The sequence below is a fragment of the Bombus fervidus genome, chromosome 18, assembly GCF_041682495.2.
Source record: "Bombus fervidus isolate BK054 chromosome 18, iyBomFerv1, whole genome shotgun sequence".
In the NCBI taxonomy this organism is placed as follows: Eukaryota; Metazoa; Arthropoda; class Insecta; order Hymenoptera; family Apidae; genus Bombus; species Bombus fervidus.
The window spans coordinates 5,662,017-5,667,305 of NC_091534.1; the positions used below are offsets into that span (position 1 = coordinate 5,662,017).

Sequence of the window (5,289 nt, forward strand, 5' to 3'; positions counted from 1 at the left end):
TCCAATCTGGTGTCGGCGAATTGTTGTCGACGAAATCGGTGTTGCTAATCTCAATGGGACCTCAGTGAACAATGTAGCAGAATTATAGTTAATAAATTAAAAGCGGACATCGAACATGATATGATGAACAGCTTTTTATTTAATTTTATTACCTGTGTTGCTATTATTAATATTTATGTTCTTTTTTTTTAAATACATAGAACAAAGATGAATTTCCTAAGATGAACATCTTTTTATTCAATTTCATTGTTTAATTACTGTTATTAATATTTATGTTCTTTTTTGAAATACATAGAACAAAGATAAATTTCCTAAGATGAACATCTTTTTATTCAATTTCATTGTTTAATTTGCTGTTATTAATATTTATGTTCTTTTTTGAAATACATAGAACAAAGATAAATTTCCTAAGATGAACATCTTTTTATTCAATTTCATTGTTTAATTTGCTGTTATTAATATTTATGTTCTTTTTTGAAATACATAGAACAAAGATAAATTTCCTAAGATGAACATCTTTTTATTCAATTTCATTGTTTAATTTGCTGTTATTAATATTTATGTTCTTTTTTGAAATACATAGAACAAAGATAAATTTCCTAAGATGAACATCTGTTTATTTAATTTCATTGTTTAATTTGCTGTTATTAATATTTATGTTCTTTTTGAAATACATAGAACAAAGATAAATTTCCTAAGATGAACATCTGTTTATTTAATTTCATTATTTAAATTGTTATTATTAATATTTATGTTCTTTTTTGAAATACATAGAACAAAGATAAATTTCCTAAGATGAACATCTTTTTATTCAATTTCATTGTTCAAAATGCTGTTATTAATATTTATGTTCTTTTTTGAAATACATAGAACAAAGATAAATTTCCTAAGATGAACATCTGTTTATTTAATTTCATTATTTAAATTGTTATTATTAATATTTATGTCCTTTTTTTTGAAATACATACATGACGATGAACTAACTGAGATTTTATGGTATAAACTTCTATTATCGACAGAATCGGACAAAAAGTAAGAGATAACGAGAGTCGATTGAACGAATTTCTTGTATCCCTTTATTCTCTGGTACAAGCCAAAATTTTGTATAATCTCGTTGCTCCTCAAGCGTATGCATACTTAATGGAACTTCATAGTCGATTTTCTCCAAAACGTTGTATGAAAAACTGATTACATTTTCGACTCACTTTTGCGTGTGATTTTCGGTTTGTACGATTTCCATTGTACCACGATTTTCAGCACATCAGTGTATACTATACAGATTAACCTATACAATTAAAACTTCGTTTGATTACGAGAAAGGTGATCATAATTGATTATAATTTTTTACTGTACTTTGAACTCTATAAATTGGTAATTATTATAAATACTAGATCGTTGCGTGTGAAATGGCCAAATTCTTAACGATGTAAAATCTTACGAAATCTTCTCTGCTAATCAGTTTCCCAATGACGGGTCGTACGACCCAATAGGCGTGGACCTAGAGAATACACTACTACACTGCAGAATATAGTATATAATGGTTAGACGTATCGCGAAATAGCATGTTACAATATTATAATGAGCAAAAAGCATGAGCTTATAAAGGATTTCATACAAAAATTACAAGAAATGAACGTACAATTTGTTATTGGCGAAAGATATTGAATAAGAAGATACAAACACCAAAGATGAATCACAGGCGATCGAAGGAAGTTATCGATGACAGTCTAAAGACTTTAATCGTGTTTAATACACGTCGTTGTACGATTAGATGGTGCACGTAAATTAAGTCCACGTTATATAACAGTCTCTCATCATTTACAAGCCTTCATGGAAGAAAGAATAAGATAAATGGATTCTTCACGATGATTAATGAACGTTATGGGTTTCCTTCGCGTACAATTAAAAGATCCATTTTTACACCAGACTGCGCAGCACTATGTTCTATAGGCCCACGCCTATTGGATCGTACGATCAATCATTGAGAAGCTAATGAGCAGAGAAGTCTAGCAAAACTAGTCACGACTACTGCAAATCTCCCATTCAGCAAATATAAGTTAAATTAGCATACGATTAAAAAACGCGTTCCTTTCGCAAATTTCATTTAGGTACATTTGTCATTTCACATGTAGAGGATTGATATTAGGTTGAGGTTAAGTTGTGGTTATGTGGGGTTAGATTGGGGTATACTTTTTATTCAAACAAAGGAGAAGAAAAAATTGCAAATTTTTAACAGCCTCGCCACCAAAATACGAGGAAGATTATGCCACGTAACGTAACACTGACAACACCATAACATTGACTGACGGCAATTCGTTTATGGACACAAATATTCATCGATGGACATCTGCGCCATCTGTTAGATGCTTCATGATGGTAAATATCTTTGTGCAGTTGTTGCTATAATATTATATAACAGTAATATTGTATCGCCGTATACAGGATTGGATCAAATAGATTTTGCCCACCTAAGCTAATGTTTCCACATTTCAGATCATATTTTCTGAATGGGATATTTGCGGTAGCTGTGGCCATCTATATTGGACTGCTCTGCTCATGAGCTTCCCAACGATGTATCGTGTGACCAAATATGCGTGGACTTAAATACTATACTAACCCCAATACTGTATTTTTTGTTAGTTGAAGCTTATTATTTAAATACGTACAATTTAAGTAACGCTGTCAAGGGTTTTCTTGCATCCGGAAGCGCAGAATTTTTAAAGAGATATGTAAATGACGGTCAATGGGTATTTAATAGACTCACGCTTTGATTGATAAATGTTGTTTCCGATAAAATGAAAGATATTGAAACTTTTAGTCAGAATTGGATCATTTCAATTGTAACAACAACGATCTAACAGATTACTCGATGTCAAAAGTACCGTATGTCAATAGAACACCATAACAGTATTAGCGACAAACAGACAAAATAAGATTTATATATTTTGAAACATTTTTGTATGTGAAATTTGTAAATTCATATAAAGATGTAGCGTATATAGTAGTGGCTGAAGTATAGTTCAAAATTCATATTTTTCTTCGATAATAACTTCATTATATAAGTATAGTATACGTAACTACACATGTGATGGTAAGTTTGGTGCACTGAACATTTTTGACCACATTGGTACATTAGGAGTCATTTATGTTGGTAGTCTTTTAACAATTTAATTATTTCTGTTAATTATAACTCCTTTTTTCAAAACTATAGCGTTTGAATGATTTAAGTACTCCTATCAATTATAACTTCGTTTTATAAAATTATAGTGTTTTAATCAACTCATTGTTCCTGTCAATTGCAACCAATTTTTCTGAAATTGTAGCACTTTACGAATCTAATTATTTCTGTCAATTAGAACTTTTTTCTAAGATTCTAACATCTTTCGTCTTATTATTGTCTGCTCATCCTATAAACTTTCTTTTGTCCCTCACTGCGTTATTTCGACAGAATTTTTTGATTACAATTTTCCTTTCTAACCTACAAAGTCGTTCATACACTATTAGATATACTATTTTATTCAAATTTCTTATTTTTCTTTTTCTCGCTAGTTTTAATGCAAATAACAATATTATTTAAAATTGTAATCTTTAGTACAATTTTGCTTTGGATTGAAATCAAGTAAGATTTATTAACTTTCCTCTGAATTTAACACACTGTTCATATTGTTTGGCAGGTTAATCGTTCTTCCTACAGCGTTCAAGTCTCACACGGTTCTTGGTATTAGACTATGCATATGAAAATCCATATTCTTGACAACAAAAGGTTCTATTTCTTCGCGCACATTGTCACAATATAATGCTTCGCCAAGGAACTCGTTTGTGTTGTTTAATTTCCGTAAATAAGAAATTACACTAAACGACGAAAAGATCGGCTTTCTGCCACGCGAGTGTCATGAACCTTTAAGATCTGAGGAATTTTTCGCTGTTGCTGTGCGTACTAAAATCAACAATTTTCTTTAATTAAATCTATCCGAAATTTAATTAAAACAAAATCAAATGAAAATTTAATTAAATCCACGGATAGAATGAAAAACTCGATGAATTCTGTTAAATTAAACGCAATGAAACCGTTAATATCTTGCTCATAGCTGTAAAACATAACCCCGAATTGTTCGTCTTTCGTAGCGATTTGATTCCATTTGCGTCAGTAGATCTCGCGACAACACGTTCTAAACGAAGCCAATGGATTTTTTCACGAATGCATAAATCCATCATTTTTATCAATCGAATTATATTCGATTTCTATTATTCCTATTTTTAATTCTATTTTTATCATTAAACGTACGCAATCCCAAATTGCTTATCCCAAAATTCGTCGAGGGGAAATTTTTTTCATCGGGCAATAATCGTTTTCTCCTAAACGTACTTTTCGTTCGTTCACCGAATAGACGGAAATTATACAAATGTAAAATCTGATATCGTAAACGTGCCCCTTTCTCACGATGAAATTCGATTCGAACGCTTAGCAAATAATTCTATAGTAAACAGGCGTACAGTATTTATGGCGGGAACGAACAACAACAGTATTTGTTATGATAAGTTGGCCTCTCATAGCATGTTGATGCCATATTGACATGATGTATATGAAACGTAATACTACATATGACACGCGTAAATCCTGTCCTGCATGGAATATAGTAACTGTACCTAATATGCAAGCAGCGCCTAATATGGAACACACTGCAATATCTGGCCGAGTAACTAGCGACATCAGTCAGCAAAGCGTAAAATATTTCTTCAAAAGGAAGAGAACAAGCATATTCGCATCTCAGCTTCGCTTGGAAATCTGTCGTCCAATCCAAGTTGGTTATATCAGTGCTTGAAAGCGTATGAAATCTCTTGAGAGGTGAGTTAAATAGTAAAATCTTTTACTACAGGCAAATTAAAAAAAAACATATTTCTTCAAACGAAAATTACCGTGAAATTTATCTGCTTCCTAGTGTAATGATTAGTTTTCTGACGAAATACATATGTGTCCAATGTAGAGCACGCAGAGTGCACGTATGGAACAGTAAAATCATCATGAAAATCAACAGTAAGTAATACTCTTATTCGTGATACGTAATTACACGTATTAGGTGTCAGCGATTACAAACAAGGCGACGATAGTAGAAAGTGGGTTTAGTTTTTTCGCTGTTTTTATTAGGATGACGAATGATGTACCTCGGCTGCGTCCTCCGCGTGGTCTCCGCGTGTAAGTTAAAAAAAAAATGGAAGATGTCTGTTTGTCCTTTTGATTTAAATAAATGTTCATATCTCATAAAGAAATAAAAGCTTCCTGAGATTCCT

At 31.6% G+C, this 5,289-nt stretch overlaps 1 long non-coding RNA gene across 1 annotated transcript; it reads right to left on the bottom strand.

The window, feature by feature from the left end:
* Positions 1-1,179: 1,179 nt before the first annotated feature.
* On the bottom strand, positions 1,180-2,267 carry LOC139996748 (uncharacterized). The gene is made up of 2 exons (XR_011802334.1): positions 1,640-2,267; positions 1,180-1,518 (listed from the first exon to the last, which is right to left on the bottom strand). It is a non-coding gene; the product is annotated as an uncharacterized lncRNA (long non-coding RNA).
* Between the last annotated feature and the right edge of the window lie 3,022 nt (positions 2,268-5,289).